The following is a 17,223-nucleotide window of genomic DNA, read 5'->3' as shown; positions in this document are numbered from 1 at the left end:
AGTTCTGCAGGTTTAACCGTGGAGCTGTCAGGCAGATGGAGCATTTGGCCGTGATCTTGTGAGATCAGGTCTGGAAGGGGAGGGAGCGGCACTGGAGTTGCTACTGACGGTCTAGATCTAAGCCAAACTAGTGGTGATGTGGCCAGGCTGAGGCTATGAGAATAACCTTCACCCTTGACCTTCAGCAAGACCTTGTGCACTAAAGGAATGGGGGGGGGGGAGGCGCAGAACAGGTGATTTCTCCAAGGGAGTAAGAAGGCATCCGGGAGCGAGCCCAGGTTGCAGTCACACAGACAGCAGAACTGCTGACATTTCCTGTTCTGTCTGGTTGTGAACAGGTCTACGAGGGGAGCACCCCACCACTGGAAAATGGTCCTTGCTATGTTAGGGCATAGGGACCATTCGCGGTGAGAATAGCTGATCTGCCAGCTCGTTCTGGGCTCCTGAAAGGTGAGAAGCTTCGAGGCGGATCGAGTGCTTTATGCAGAGCTCCCACAAGCAAATGGCCTCCTGACATGGGGGGGAGAAGAGCGGGCCGCTCTCTGCCTGCTGATGTAAAACATGGCTGCCATACTGTCTGTAAGAACTTATCCCCCCTCGCAAGCAAGGTGGTGCAACACCTGACATGCTAAGCAGATCGCCCTGAGCTCTCTGATGTTTATCTGTAGCAAGAGCTCCTGCTGGGACCATTGACATTGTGTCCTTAGGTGCCCAAGATGGGCAGGCACTGTGAGCACCGAGTCCAAATGATGGCAGTTTAGCCGGTACGCTGAGGCCAGCCAAGCCTGAGGGGGTCTGAGGTACAACCTTGCATACTGCACCATGTATGTGCACGCGGCCATGTTACCCAACAGCCTGAGGGGGCCTTGACCTGTGATGACACCGACTGGAATTGGGCTTCTGGGAGGAAGGCCCTGGCCTCGGTAGAATTGAGCACTGCTCCGATAAACTCTATCCTCTGAGCTGGGAGGAGCGTTGACTTCTGCTCATTTATCAGCAGGCCCAGTGCTTGAAAGGTTGGTTGGACGAGGTGGATGCTGGCAGCCACCTGGGATTGGACTGGCCCTTGACCAGCCAATCACTGAGATATGGATACACCTGCACCCCTCACCTTCTCAGAAAGGCTGCCACTATTACCAGGCATTCCATAAAGACCCATTTGGCTGGTGACAAGCTGAACGGGAGGATGATAAACTGGCAATGGGTCTGGTTCACAAAAATCCCAAGAAACCTTCTGCGGTCTTGGAAAATAGAGATGTGGAAATAGGCATCTTTCAAATTGAGGGCGGCGTCCCCGTCCCCTGGATCCAGGGAAGGAATGATGGAGGCCAGGGAGACCATGCGGAAGTTCAACCTTTTGAGGTAACAGCTGAGGCATTACAGATCTAAAATGGGTCAGAGACGCCCTTTGGCCTTCGGGATTAGGAAATAATGGGAGTAAAACCCATTCCCTCTTAAGTTCCAAGGCATCTCCTCCAGGGCTCCTCCACAGAGAAAGACTTGCACCTCCTGGGCTAAAAGTTACTCATGAGAAAGGTCGCTGAAGATGGACGGGGATGGGGTGTAGGACAGGGGCATGGAAATTAACTGAAGTGTATAACCCTCCTCCACCGTACTCAGCACCCAATAGTCTGAGGTGATAAGGGACCTTCTGAGCTGAAGAGGGAGAGATGGTCCAAAAACAATAGGGAAGCAGGATCTAGTATGGGAACTGGTATAATGCCCTTGGACGTCCCATCAATAGTTCTGCTTGGAGCCCCCTGAGTATGCGTGAGGGCCAGGCAGTGAGGCTGAGAGAGATATCTGCACCTATAACTTCTATTCTGGTTTTTGAACAGGTCCTGACAAGGTGGTGGGCCTGGGAAGCAGCCAGGCTGTTGGGGCTTGAAATGTTTCCTCAAAGCCACCGGGGCACGGAGATTCAAGGACTTGAGGGTGGCTGCAGAGGCCTTCAGGCTGCACAGTTTGGTATCTGTTTGCGCTGAGAAGAGCAAAGTCCCTTCAAATGGAAGGTCTTGAAGAGACTGCTGGACCTTTGTCCGTGGGCCAGAGGACTGAAGCCAGGAGCTCCTTTGCATGGCCACTAGTGACGCCATAGTCCCAGCCACCACATCCACTGTGTCAAGGATGGCTTGTGGGGAAGCCCTGACCACTGCCTTCCCTTCCACCACAGCAACAATCTCAGGCAGGAGATTGAGAGGCAGAGATATCTCTGATGGGGCCACTGAAGCCCAGATGTTGACCAGGGTGATGGAGGACTTTTTAACTACCTTACACTTCCAGCCCCAAGTTCGAGACCACCTTCTTCCATAACTTCTGGTGAGCCTTGAAGTGTCCTGGGGCAGCAAAACAGCCATCCTTGCCTCTTCTGGGGAGGGAGGAGGCAGCCTGCACCAGCATGGGATCTTCCTCGTCTCTTTCTGCTCTAACTGGATCCTGTAGCTCCAGGTTCAGAGAGTCGGTATCTGGTTCAGTATCGTAGCCCAGGTTGGGTACTGTTTGGTGTGACAGAGGAATCCTTCTCTCAGACACCACTGAGTAGGAGTGCGTAGATGGGGGGCCAGGCAGCGGAGGAAAACCCCAGGGATTCCAAAAAGGCCACTGCATCGCATGGCCATTGCTCACTAGGCCAGGCGCTTGGAGGAACCCCCACCCCGGAATCCACCACTGCATAGGACTGATTGGTGGGGTACTGGTACCAGTCCCTTGGCTGGATACAAGATTTAATCTTGTGGGGACCATGGTGGTGTGGTACCTGTCGGCTCCAAGAGATGGTGCTGAGGATCCAAGGATCGGTGCTGAGACAGGGAAGCCTTCTTTGACATAAGCAGAGACGATTTCCCTCTAGACAGTGCCTAAGGGCCTGGTACCAAACGGGAGCTCAGGGCAACATGCTCCCTTCTGATTTCCCACACTGTTGTTACACTGCGGCAATAGTGCTACTGGAAGTGCCGATAAGTCTCTGGCCACAACAAATGCCTCCGTAACCCTGCTGGCGCCTCACTGCCCCTCTGGTACTGGACTCAACAGAGCCTGTGAACAGGGCAGAGTCGATGGTATCGCCTGCAGAGCAGGGGCAGAGGAGTGGCCAGACACAGGTCACACTCCCCTGCGCTCCCCATGATTGTCCATTCTTAGAGATGGGAACCTCTCAGACAGCTGCTTCTTATGTTTCTTTCTTGGCCCTGGGCATAGGGAACGGTGCCGGGAGTCTCGTAAGGACTCTCTCTGCAGCAGCTCTTCATACCAACACTGAGGTACACGGTGCCAAGTTTGACTGGCTTGGTTCCGAAGAAGGTTTGAGCACCGCTTCCATCAGGAGGGACTTCAGCCTGGCCTCCCTGTCCTTTTTCATATGTGAACTGAACTGGTGGCAGAGCTGACAGCGATCCGCAATACAAGTCTCATCCAAGCAGTTTAGACAGATAGAGTGCAACTTGCTCAAAGGCATGGGCTTGCCAAAGGAGGCACTGCATTTGAAGCCCGGAGACCGAGGCATGCCCAATTTCAGGAGCAGAAGAAACTCTGCTAGGAGAGTCTACCTAACTATTTATACCAATCAACTAAAGTCAAAAAGTGAGAAAACAACTGAGGGGAAAAGGGATGGAGTAACGAGAGAACCACTGAGACTCTGGAGAGGTGCTGGGCGGCTGGTCACAGAACACGCAGACATCCCAAGCCAGGCACCCGAGAGGAGTGGGCTGGGACAGGCCTCCCCATCCACCCCTCTTCTCTTCCGTGCTGCACTCCACAGGGATGAGCGGGGTGGGGGCACCGATGGGGTCCCAGAGGGACCAGACCCCGAATTCCCCCATGTGCGTGTTGGGGGCAGACGCAGCTAGCGAGGGGAACACTGTTGGTGGCCAAAGTGCAGGACTCGGGACAGTCTCCGGCGAGCTGGCAGCCCCAGGACTGTGAGGGAGGGGTGAATGGGGGGAGGAGGGGGCAGGAGGGACAGAACAGCAGCTCCCCAGCGCAGGCTTAGGGGCCGGGGAGCAGAGCCCCTCTCTCAGCACTGGGGAGGCCGGTGCCCATGTGAGCAGGTCAGGCTGGACAGGCTCAGCAGCAGGGGACCAATGGGTGAGACTAGTCAGGAGAGGGTTAAACTAGCTACAGAGGGGGCGGGCTGGGGGGGGCAGACACTTGGCAACGCTCTGCCCTGTTGCTTAGTCCTGGGGCAGGGCCGCCAGGAACCCAGGTGTCCAGGGCAGGATGGGAATTAGTTCTCACTGCTGCTGTCACAGTGCTGGGAGCCAGGAGGGATTGGGGCAGAAGGGGGTGGGTGTTAGAACAAGGGGCTGGGGACACCCCTGGGTGAGGACCAACGTGACAGGCCAGTATCACTGACACGGGGAAATCAGGGATTGTCACTCGCCAGTCCCCTATCAGGAAGGGCAGAGCAATTACATCAGAGAGACCCTCCCCTGCCAGGGACAGTTCAGCAGTGCCAGGCACTGAACGCTTACGGATCATCACCGAGCTAGGTGAGACAGCACAACTGGGGGCCTGGCCAGGTGGCTACAGCCCCACACACTGGGGACCGAGCAGGAAGAACGGCTCTTTACACATCTATTGATAGTGTGCAGGGGAACCTGCCTGACCCCGGGGGCTCCAACCAGGGGACACGTGCTGGGGTTTGTGCTGCCAGGAGTGAGGAAGACCGGGAGTCTCTGCACCTTGCAGGGGCTGATTATCTAACTCACTCTCCAGCCCAAGTCAATGTCAGACCCTCACTCTGCGGAGTCCGACCTTCGATAATCTCACTCTGGAAACAAGACAAAGCGAACAATGGAGGCTCACCAGTGAGCAGCTTGTCCCCAGGGCTGGGGTGAATGCAGCACTGCCTGCTCCTGTGACTTTATTGTGCATCTCATGACAGCAGGTGATTTTATTAAATCCCCAGTTCCTGGATTCATGAGATTAGAGGAGAGTCTCAGCTCTTTTTTCTTACAGCAGTGACTTCTGGTCCTTCTAGGAGCAGGGAAATCCCTGGAAATGTGTCCCTGTAGTGGGGAGGCTCCTCCATTCCAATGTGCCCCAATCAGGCCACAGCTGGCTTGTATAAAAAGGCTGTGAGCCAGAGGCCCAAAAGGAGTCTTCCTCCAGGCTGGGAGAGAGCAGGGCCTGGCCTGCGGTAAGGGTACTGGGAGTGAAGCAGGGCTGGGGAGAGCTAGAGGAGCAGAGGAGCTCCAGGTTGGCAACTCCCCAGGCTGGAGGGCCTGGTCCAAGGCCCACAGAGGTACTGGAAGGCAGCAGGTCCGAACCCCCTCGCCTATGATGAGTGGCTTTTACACCACAGTCTGCCCCAGGGAGCGGGGGCTTGGTGATGACTGGCAGTACCCCACACTGAGGCAAGGTGCAGAGTATAGGGTTGGGGGTTCCCCAGAGAGAGGAGACCCAGAGGCAGAGTGTGGGGGTATTGCCGGTGGCAGCACCCCATATAAAAGGGCACCGGGTCTGGGAGGGACACGGGGTCGGAAACAAGCAGGACACCGGCCTGCAGAGGGCACTCTGGAGGCTGGACGAGCTAATTCCCTGAGACCACCAGCAGGAGGCGCCACAGGGGTGAGTCCCGCACCTTTACAGTCCCCTAAAGCAGTGGTCTCCAACCTTTTTCATCTGGCGGGCACGAGACAACGAGCCAGGGAGCACCGTGGTGGCGGATGAGCATCCGCTGAAATTCCACCAAACGGCAATGTCAATAGGCATCACCGCCGAAATGCCGCCAACAAACTGCGTCATCCAGCGGCGTCGCTGCTGAAATATCACCAAAAATCGGAGGCATTTCAGTGGCGATGCCTCTGGATGACGCAGCTTGTTGGTGGCATTTTGGCAGATTCTTGCCAGTACACAGGTGCACTTAGACGCCCCGGCGGGCACCATGGCGCCCGCGGGCCCTGCGTTGGGGACCCCTGCCCTAAAGGCTCAAACCAGAGGGAAAATAAAAATAAACTCCAGTATTATTCCCAAAATACTCCCAACATTAAAGCAAACTCAGGATTTTGGGGCCCGACTCATGTCTGAACACTTGGGGCTGTCGATACTGGGATTCCCCATCACTCAGTGTCTGGGAATTGAGACAAGACATCTCAGAGCCCTGTTCTAGCTATAGGGTCCGACAGTGTCGCTGTTGTAGCCGGGAGGCACAAACCCCTCCGTGCAGGAATTACTGGGTGCGATTCTCTGGCCTGGGTCACCAGGAGGTCAGACAAGCCGGGTCTGATGGGAACTTCTGGCTTTCGCAACTCTGCCAGGGAAACAACCACACACAAGGGGCGGAGGGTCCCCCGAAGGGCAGCAGAGGCAGCTGCAAGTGGGACTGGGAGCAGAAATCTGGGGTGTCTGGGGAGGGGACAATATGAGAGTCCCACTTCGGAGGGTGTCAAAAAATGTCTTTCACATGGACCCTCCATCCTGCAGCCCCTTCCCCCGCCCCATGTCCGTTTGTCCCCCACATTCACACTGACTGACTCCAGCGAGAAAATGCCCCTTCAGGCTCTGTCCCCTCCCCCAATCCCCAACACACATCCCGGTGTCCCATCACCCTGTTTACATCAACCACGTGTTCCCCCCAAAGTCCCTGCATCCCTAGGTCAGGTCGTGTCCTTCACTCACCCTTGCTCTGGTTGTAGAGCTGACTCAGGGTGTTCAGACTGGCTTTGTACCATTTCTGGTAGCGCTGTGCCCACCAGGTCCTCTCCTCCCAGAACTCCGGGCCCTCCTTCCGCGCCATCCACACTGGGCGAGGCTCTGCCTTCTGCATCCCGCTGGTGTAAACGTAGTTGACCTGATCGTCCACATACACAATACGTCTGTACCAGGGCAGCCCCGAGCCGGGCTCCGACACCACCGTGTCCAATACGCGCCTGGAGTGCAGGCCTGGGAGGGTGGGGGAAAGATAGGGGGCGGAGGGAGTCAGACCCAACCAGGGAGCCCTTGGCAATATGCGAGAGGTGGCGCCAGCCCTCAGGAGCGCTCCTGTGGGAGCAAGACCTGGGAAACAGCTCACAGACTGTAAAACTTGAGACAAAGTGGGGCAATGACTTGCCCAAGGCCAGGCAGTGAGAAAGGGAGGCAGGGCTGGAGGAGGAGTGAGGAGGAGAAGGGGTGAGGAGGTACAGAGGGACTGGAGCATGTGTGAGGAGTAGGGGAGCATATGGGGAGAGTGTATTGGGGGTACAGGGGAGTGTGAGGAAGGAAAAGGGGCAGAGCGGGAGTGCGCTGTGGGGAAAAGGAAAGGGGTGTTATGGGAGAGGGTGGGGCAGGAGGACCGGGGGACAGGAGATGCAGGAGCTGAAGCTGGGGAAGGCAAGGTGGGCAGAGGGATGTGTCCAAGCTACAGGTGGGAGCCAGGACACCAGCTGTGCACACATTTTACTATAATTTATTCAGAACATAAGAACGGCCATACTGGGTCAGACCAAAGGTCCGTCCAGCCCAGTGTCCTGTCTTCCGACAGTGGCCAGTGCCAGGTGCCCCGGAGGGAATGAACAGAACAGGTAACCATCAAGTGATCCATCCCCTGTCGCCCATTCCCAGCTTCTGGCAAACAGAGGCTAGGGACACCATCCCTGCCCCATCCTGTCTAATAGCCACTGATGGACTTATCCTCCATGAACTTAACTAGTTCTTTTTTGAATCATGTTATAGTCTTGACCTTCACAACATCTTCTGGCAAGGAGTTCCACTGGTTGACTGTGTATTGTGTGAAGAAATACTTCCTTTTGTCTGTTTTAGACCTGCTGACTATTAATTTCCTTGGGAGACCCATAGTTCTTGTGTTACATGAAGGGGTAAATAACACTTTGGTATTCACTTTCTCCATATCAGTCATGATTAAGACTATGATTTTTGTGAAGAATATTTTTAGTATAAGACCTGGGCAGATCACGGGCAACAAAGAAAGGTCACAGGCTTCCATGAGCTTATCTGTGACTTTTACTAAAAATATCCATGGCAAAATTGGGAGCTCAGCTGCGTGACCTACACACCACCCGCTGGGGCTAGGCAACTGCGGGCCACTCAGAGCTCCGGGATCCCCCTGCCACTCACGGCAACTGGGAGCAGTTGGTCCCTGCACAGCCCACAGAGGCCCCACCACCAATCCTGGCTGCTACAGGTGGCAGGGGGACCCCACAGCTTCGGCCGCCACATTCTGAAGTCATGGAGTTTGCTGGAAGTCACAGATTCCGTGACTTCCATGAACTCTGAAAAAAAACAAAGCCTTAGTTTTGATTTTATAGACTTTCATCATATCCCCCTTAGTCGTCTCTTTTCCAAGCTGAAATGTTCGAGTGTTATTAATCTCTTTTCATGTAGCAGCCATTCCATACCCCTAATCATTTTTGTTCCCCTTTTCTGTACCTTTTCCAATTCCAATATATCCTTTTTCCAATAAAATGACTACATCTGCACACAGTATTCAAGATGTGGCAATATGATATTTTCTGTCTTATTATCAATCCCTTTCATAATGATTCCCAACATTCAGTTAGCTTGTTTGATGGCCACTGCGCATTGAAAAAACGAGGAGCCCTGTGGCACCTTGAAGACTAATGCATTTATTTGAACATAAGCTTTCGTGTCTGCATCTGATGAAGTGGGTTCCAGCCCACGAAAGCTTATGCCCAAATAAAGTTGTTAGTCTTAAGGTACTACAGGACTCCTCGTTTTTGCTGAAACAAACTAACACGGATACCCCTCTGAAACTGCACACTGAGTGCATGTTTTCAGAGAACTATCTATAATGACTCCAAGATCTCTCTTGAGTGGTAACAGCTAATTTAGACCCCATCACTTTATATGTATAGCTGGGATTATGTTTTCCAATGTGCATTACTTTGGGTTTATCCACACTGAATTTCACATACCATTCTGTTGCCCAGTCACCCAGTTTTGTAAGATCACAGAATCATAGAAAATTAGGGTTGGAAGGACCCTCAGGAGGTCATCTAGTCCAATCCCCTGCTCAAAGCAGGACCAAACCCAACTAAATCATCCCAGCCAGGGATTTGTCAAGATGGGCTTAAAAATCTCTAAGAAAGGAGATTCTACCAGCCCCCAAGGTAACCCATTCCAGTGCTTCACCACCCTCCTAGTGATGTTTCCTAATATTCAATCTAGCCCTTCCCCACCGCAACTTGAGACCGTTGCTACTTGTTCTGTCATCTGCCACCACTGAGAACAGTCGAGCATCCTCTTTGGAACCCCACTTCAGGTAGTTGGGGCTGCTATAAAATCCTGCCTCACTCGCCTCTTCTGCAGACTAAATAATCCCAGTTCCCTCAGCCTCTCCTCAGAAGTCATGTGCCTCCACCCCCTAATCATTTTCGTTGCCCTCCACCGGAGTCTTTCCAATTTGTGCACATCCTTTCGGGGGGAGGGGTAGAACTGGACGCAATACTCCAGATGTGGCCTCACCAGAGCCGAATAAAGGGGAATGATCACGTCCCTCAATCTGCTGGCAATGCCCCTACGTATACAGCCCAATATGCTGTTAGCCTCCTCGTCAACAAGGGCACACTGCTGACTCATACCCAGCCTCTAGTCCACTGTAATCCCCTTTGTAACTCTTCACAGTCTGCTTTGGACTTGGCTTATTCATGCTGTGGCTGCACCCCAGGTCCCCTGTAGGATTCGGGCCCCGTAGTGCCAGTCACTGCACAGGCCCTGCCTCACAGAGTTCACAGGCTGATCTCCCGTCCCCACAGATCCACAGGCAGGATCAGGGCCAAAGGGGATGGGGAAGGACAACAGCTCCCAAAGGGCCTGATGATGCAGAGACTGAACCCCTGATCCCTTCACCCATGTGAGCATCTCACTGACGTCAGACACGGCTAAGGGGAGTTACACACGTCTGGGGGGTCAGGACCTGGAAGGGGAGGAGGGGTCAGGCTGACGCAGGATGGTGACATATTTGGTCCTGTTAGTTCCTCAGTGTCTATAAGGGTTATTTAGTCTCAGATTCTGCAGACTTGCAGTGTGGACCCTCACTCACTCACACAGCCCTCCTGGCGCCTTCCCTCACCTCAGTAACGTGACACGCAGCATTTGCAGGATTGGGGCCTTGTTCCCTAGTTCCTAATGGCCAGTTACAGACCAGAGACCCCCGTGCTGGGCGCTGGACACACACAACAGGCACAGCCCTGCCCTGGCTTATGTATGAGCTGAAGAACAGATGGATCTAATGGGGGCAGAGCTCTCCCCTTTTCTTCCCCTCAGCTCCACCAGCTCCCGAACGTCCTGCGTCCCTCCTGCCAGCACCAGCCACTGTCCATTTCACTCCCCTTCAGTCACAATCTCACGGCCTGATCCGGCGAGCAGGGCTGCTGATGCTGCTCCTCCCTGGCTAACTAATTAAAGAGTCGGTGGAGCAGAGGGCCTGGACCCGGGGTCTCCACCTCCCGGGTGAAGGCTCCAACCACCCGGCTACAGAGCCTCTGTCACGCCCCTGCTCTCTGGCCCAGTTCTAGTTCTCCCCAGTGGAACAGCTCCCACAGGAGCGATGGAGGGGGCCCCACAGCAGAGTGCTCCACAGCCAGGGGCGGCTCTAGACCCCAGCGCACCAAGCAGGTGCTTGGGGTGGCCGTTTCCCGGGGGGGGGCGGCATTTGGCTCCGGTTGAGCTCCCGCAGTCATGCCTGCGGCAGGTCCACCGGAGCCCGGAACGAGCGGACCTGCCGCAGGCATGACTGCGGCGGGTCCCGTCTTCCCGCGGCTCTGGTTGAGCTCCCGCAGGCATGACTGCGGCAGGTCCGCTGGTCCCGGGCTCCGGTGCTCAACCGGCAGGAGCTCAACCGGAGCCGCGGGAAGAGGGGACCCGCCGCGGGACCGGGGAAGGGCGGCGCAGCGCTCCGCGCTGCTTGGGGCAGCGTGATTTGTAGAGCCGCCCCTGTCCACAGCTCAGGGACTAGGACACCCTGGGAGGTGGCAGAGTCCTGCTCAAATCCAGTCTCCCCCGCAGGCAGAGGGGGCCTGGAACCAGGAGTCTCCCTCACCCCAGGTGATGCCCAAACCACTCAGCTCCTCCCACACTGTTGTGTGAGCTCCTGTGCGGGTCCGATCCAGCAAGCGGCCTGAGCACACCCACCGCATCGGGCCCTCAGACGAGTTAGGTGGAGGACACCTGTCGTCCCTCGGTCCATGCATCGCTCTGGGGCTCAGGCATCCAGGCACCTGGCGGGAAACTGTGGGGTGCAGGCCCAAAGGCAGGAACACAGATCCCGAGAGACCTGTTACTGCACAAACAAAGGTGCCAAGTGAGTTCAGGCACCTACAGGGCTCAGCAGCAGCCACAGGGCCTGATTCTGGGATTTAGGCACCTTCACCCCTTTAAGTCTCTAGCCCTTGGACACTGCAGCGATGGGAGCAACAGGGACACTATGGATCAGAGTCTGATCCCGCTCCTGCCTCTCAGAGACCTGGCTCCCTCCCTCTGACACTCCCCAGACCACTTGCCTGCTCCTTCCAGCCCCTCCCTCAATCTCTTCTTTTGTACAGCCCTGCATCTAACTTCTCTCCTTTCTTCTCTCCATGCTGCTGTCGTCTGCCATCCACCTCACTCCTCCCCTCAGTCACCCTCTCTGACCCCAACCCCAGCTCTCCCTTCATTTCTGCAGCTTCCCACACTCGTCCTCGGTAACTTTAGCTTCCAAGGCAATGGCCCATCCGACCCTCTGCTCCCATCTCCTCACTCTCCCCTCTGCATTCACCCAGCCGCCCTGGGTCAGTTCCCCCACTCTCCAAAAGGGCCACGCACTGGACTTGAGTTCACCAAGCCCTGTTCTCTGAGCTCTCTGGTGCGAATTCCCTCTCTCCAACCATCACCCATTTTTTCCTCAGTATCAGCCACCAATCACCTCTCCCCATGATTTGTAAGGTGTGTGCCTCAGTTTCCCCTATGAGCTGCATGGTTAAAGAGGGTGAGGAAAAGGTTGTTTACTCTGCAGAGATCCAGGTGTGACTGACGCCTGGCTGTCTGGGGTCTGGGCCCCATGCCGATGGGGACTGCCCGGACATTCGGAACCTAGCAACTAGTGAGACCCATCCTCTGCAGGAAGCCTGGTTGTGACCAGCTGGAAAACAAAGGGCTGAGGAGGAGGCCAGGTGACAGTGTTTGCCAAGAACAAAGGACGGGGCAGGCGGGGGCCCTTGGGGTTAAGTGTGGGCTTTTGGAAGGAGGAGAAGCATCTGGACTGGGACTAGAGAGAGAGCTCTGGGTTCTGGACTGACCCAGGTCTTTGCTGTAACTTTCCATTCTCTACGTTAACTAAAGATTTTCTACACTGTGTTCCAGACACCCAGCAAACCCTCCTGTTTGTACAGCGCTGGCTGAGAGTCACCCCCGAGTCCGGAAGTCGGGAGCACATTGTCCCCTTTGGGGGTGCAGGTCTCTGGTTCTGGTGGAGTCACTGAGGGGAGCTCATGGCAGGAAGTGGGGTGCTGAAGGCTCGGAAGTTCTGTCCCAGGAGGAGGTGGAGCCAAGCGGCTCACTCCAATGAGAGAGTGTGACCCTAAGGGGGTTAGAGCACTAGTCGGTCAGGTGGATTCCTGACAATGAAACGTGACCTTCCCTTTCCTCTCCCCTGGCCTTCCATTCCCCTCCTTCAATTCCCACCTCCCTCTCCTTCACAGATGCCGACATTTCTCATTTGCTCTTCTCCTAAACCTTCCACTCACCCCACCCCATCTCCTGATCTCCCTCACACCCACTCTCCTCCCTCCCTCCCTCTTTAACCTCTCACTCTCCTCTGGCTCTTTCCCCTCACAACACAAATACACATTAGAGTCTTCCATCAGAAAGACCTTTGACTCCATTTGCCTCCCCAGCTACCGCCCCTTCTCCCCTTCATCTCTCAGCTCATTGAATGTGCCTCTGCAATTGCTGCCTGGAGTTCCTGTCCTCCGGTTCCATCCTAGACCCTCCCCATCCCAGCTTCCACGCCTTGCGCTCCACAGACATTGCTCCTGCCAAAGTCTGTAATGCCTTTTCCTAGCTAGCACTCAGACTCAGCGCTCCATCCTCACCCTCCTTGGTTTGCCAGCCGCCTCTGGCACCATTCACCACTCTTCTTAAACTCTTGTCCTCCTTGGCTTAACTCTGTCCCCACTGACCTCTCTAATCACTCCTTCACCATGTCCATCAGAGGATCTTCCTCATCCCCCCTCCAGCCCTCTGTGGGATTCTGTCCCCACCAGGACTCTGTCCTTGGTCCCCTTCTCTTCTCCCCTACACCTTATCTCTGGGCAAAGTCATCTGCAAACACAAATTCAACTACCATCTCCACGCTGATGACTCACAGATCTACCTATCCACTCCAAACTTGTCTCTTTCTGCTCAAACTACAATCTTGGCCTGTCTCTCTGACGGCTCCTTGTGGTTGTCTCGTCATCAGCTCAAGCTCCATGTGGTTAAAACAGAGTTCCCAATCTTCCCCCCAAGACCTCCCTGCTACCTCCTTTGTCAGTCACTGTGGACAACGCCACCATCCTGCCTGTCACTCAGGACCGTAACCTTGGTGTCATCTTTGACTCGGATCTCTCTCTCTAGGTCCTCACATCCAGGCAGGGACATCCCCAGCTATTCTGGGGCCCTGTGCAGCCCCCCCCCCGGGGGGGGGCAGGCCTCTGCATGGGGAGGAAGCGGGGCGGGGGGGCTAGACCCAGGCCTCTGCGGGGGGAGCCAGCCTCCAAGGGGGGACTAGCTTGGGGGGCAGGGGGGGAACCAGCCCCCCAGCACTCACCGGCAGCGTGGCTGGGGCCAAGTCACTGCACCTCCCACCGCCGCTGAGTGCAGAACTCAGGGGAGTGGGGGCAGGGCTGGGGTGGAGCAGGGGCGGGAAGGGGCAGGGCTGAGGCTGGAGCAGCACGAAGCTGCGCAAGGCACCAGGAAATGTGGTGCCCTACGCAGCTGCGTACTTTGCATATGGGTAAGGACGGCCCTGCATCCAGGTTATGTCTAAATCCTGCCGACTCTTTCTGCAGAACCTCTCTAAGATGTGGCCTTTCCTGTCCACCCCCACAGCTAAAACTCTGCTCCAGGCTCTCGGCATCTCGTGTCTCGACTGCTGCAACATCCTTTTCTCTGGCCTTGACAAACGCAGGCTCATCCCGCTTAGATCCATTCAGAAGATGCTGAAAAGATCATTTCCTAGCCCACCCCCTAGTGCGAGTGCAGTTCTCTCGGTACAGCCGTGCTATACACCAGTGTAGCTTATTGCTGTGAATGTAGGGGAACAATCTGTATGAGTATAACCAGGGCTTAAATTCAGCAGGAGCTGTCCAAAGCGGAGCACAGGTAAATATTTTCTGACCTTGACTCCAGCCTGATGCTGTTGAATGGGGGGACAGAGAGGGAACTTTGGGGCATTCCAGGAAATACTCGATGGCAATTTAAGCCTTGAGTATAACTGTGTCCACACTAAGGCTATGTCTGCACTGCACTTTAGTTGGTAAATTTTTTGACACACAGGGTGTTAAAAAAAACACCCTGACCAACAAAAGTGTTACCAATGAAAAGTGCCGGTGCGGACAGCGCTTTGTCGACACAACTATCACCCCTCGTTGGGGGTGGTTTTATTTTGTCAGCGGGGGTCTCTCTCCTGCCGACAAAGAGCGGCTACACTGAGTGCTTGTAGCTGTCAGGTGAGCAGTGGAGACGTAGCCCCAGTGGTGATTTAGGCTAAGTCTACACTAGACAGTTTGAAGTGCTGCCGCAGGAGCGCTCCCACGGCCGTGCTTTGACCTGACAGTGTGGGTACCCGCGAGCACGGGGGAGAGAGCTCTCCCAGCGCTCCTGGTAAACCAGATCAACGAGGGGAGTAGCTCCAAGTGCTGGGAGCCTGGCTACACTGGCGCTTTACAGCACTGAAACGTGCTGCGCTCAGGGGGGTGATTTTTCTGACCTTTCGCGCCTTTGCTATCCTTTGGGAAGCAACAGAAATGGACACCCTATTTCCCCCTTCTCAGGTCACCTGTAATGTACTGAAAAATGTACTCAGGGGGGTGAAAAATCAGGGGGATTTTTCACCCCCCTGAGCCAGCAAGTTACTGTGCTGTGAACTGCCAGTGTAGACAAGCCCTTCGCTATCATGGTTTCAAACTGTGTAAAAGTGCTACAAACACTTCATGTAGACCAGCCCTAAAAAGTTTATTCCACCTGTTTAAACTTCATTGTTAACACCTTGGCCTTCTCTACTCACAAATTCACACCAGTTTAAATTAAGATGTGAGTTAAACTGGTTTAGTTAAACCAGTGCAAGAGGCTCTATGGACACTTCTTTTCCAGTTTAAGAATGACTTTTTTCTGTTTACCTTAAGTCGGTTAGGCCTTGTCCACATGGAGAGTTGCACCAGTGTAACTAAACACAAGTGATTCGGCTAAACTGTACAAAGCCCCACGTGGACATTTGTATTCCGATGTAAGAGAAGTTTTTTTTTCAGTTCAGGTTAAGATGCTGGGAACCAGTTTAAGCTAAACTGAAAAAAGGCCATGGTTATGCCAAAATAAGAGGGTCCACAAGGGGGTTTGCACTCATTTAACTAAACAGGTTTAATTAAACCAGAGCAAATTTGTGTGTAGCAAAGGCCTATTTAAATCAAGCACCTGCCGAGCAGAAGAAAGAAAAGCTGTCCTTGGTAAAGACTCAACACCCCGGGCCCTTCATTTGAGGACTGAGAATTCCCACTGCAAGTGTCCGATATTCCAAGGAGACCTCCAGCAAAACAGGGCAAACAAGGAGGGGAAAAAACCCTTTCGGGCCTTTGCTATCCCTTAGGAAGCAACAGAAATAGACACCCTATTTCCCCCTTCTCAGGTCACCTGTAATGTACTGAGCACAGAGGATTTTTCTTTCAACAAAGGCCCAGCCAGGCACCGACGGGAGCTGGTGCTGGATGTAACGCATTAAAAAAGCCAAACCAGCCAGTGAGAATGTAAATTTGGCCCAGACCCTCTCTGATCATCATCAACATCCTTCTCTGCCCACACACACACACTGCAGGCCCCAGGCCAAAGCTCTGCACCACTGGAGTTACACCGGGACTGGAAGTGAACCCCTGAGATGGGGGCCTCCCGTCTCGTTGCTGCAGGGATAACCCGACACATGCACCCCCCTCACTTCCCTGCTTTCGTTCCTGGCCCCCCTGACTCAACCCCGCAGGACCAGGCTGCACTGGTCCTAACCCTGTTTACCTCAAACCAAGCCTGTTACTGAGGTGATGTGAGGGCAACAATGTGCCTGAGACCACTTCACACAAACCCCCCAGGCCAACCCACAGCCTCACGCAGCTGGATAAGGGCTGCTGAGCTCCCTGGGGCCTGAGCTGCTGCCGCAGGGAGAACTCTGGGCCAAGATTGGGGCCATGGAAGATTCAAGTCCATGCTAGGAAATGCAGGATGTGCCTGTGCCTGCCCCTCCCCACCTTACTGGCACCTGAAGCTCTTTATCCGGCAGTCACAGGAGATCCCAACAGCACAAACAGCAGTTGTACCAGGCTCTGCAACGGGAGCTCGCACCCAAACCGAGACCTGATTAATGCAAAGATCCTGGGGCTCTAACCTCTCCCCTTGCCCTGGATGCACTGCCAGAGACTGGACACATCCCCTCCCTAAGCTGACACCTCGAATTAGACTTGCCTCCATTACAGACACGTCCCATTGTTAGGTAAAAAGCAAGTCCTTACTCACCTCTCCAGCACCCGAGTTTGTGCGGAGTTGGTATGGGGCTCACAAATCTGTCAGAGACCAGACAATTCATTGATCAACGGGCTCACACCATCCTTAGCTTACAGAAAAGCTTCGGAGTAAGTGTGGCAAGTTTATTAGGGGTGAGCATCAATGTTTATACACAGAAGTAAACAAAGTGATTAACAGATCATAATGGTCATGCATAATCAATCAAGATTCTACAGGATAAAACAGGTTAAAATGTAAATTGGAGAAGACATAAGAGGAGATGACTACTTATGGCTACTTATTGGGAGGGGAAGGGTCATGAGTAGTTCGCAGGTCAAAACTTTTGATTAAAAGTTTCAGACAGAGACATGTAGTCTGAGTTAAGTTTCAGTTCATAAAGAGTTCAGACTCAACACCATCACTGACCCTGGGGTCACTGGACTGGTGCTGACAGAGCCCAGCTGTATGTAGCCAAGGACAAGCCACACTCAGGAGTTCCAGGCACTGGGGTGAAACCCTCCATGAAGAACCTTCTGGGAGCCATTAAAG

General features: G+C 54.3%; 1 pseudogene; it reads right to left on the bottom strand.

Moving 5' to 3' along the window:
* LOC120405619 overlaps positions 1-12,394 on the bottom strand; it is a 33,388-nt pseudogene extending 20,994 nt beyond the window's left edge.
* Between the last annotated feature and the right edge of the window lie 4,829 nt (positions 12,395-17,223).

Source organism: Mauremys reevesii, linkage group 5 (genome assembly GCF_016161935.1).
Source record: "Mauremys reevesii isolate NIE-2019 linkage group 5, ASM1616193v1, whole genome shotgun sequence".
Lineage (NCBI taxonomy): Eukaryota > Metazoa > Chordata > Testudines > Geoemydidae > Mauremys > Mauremys reevesii.
Note: the sequence above shows the minus strand (reverse complement) of the source record. Positions and strands in the feature narration are given on the sequence as shown.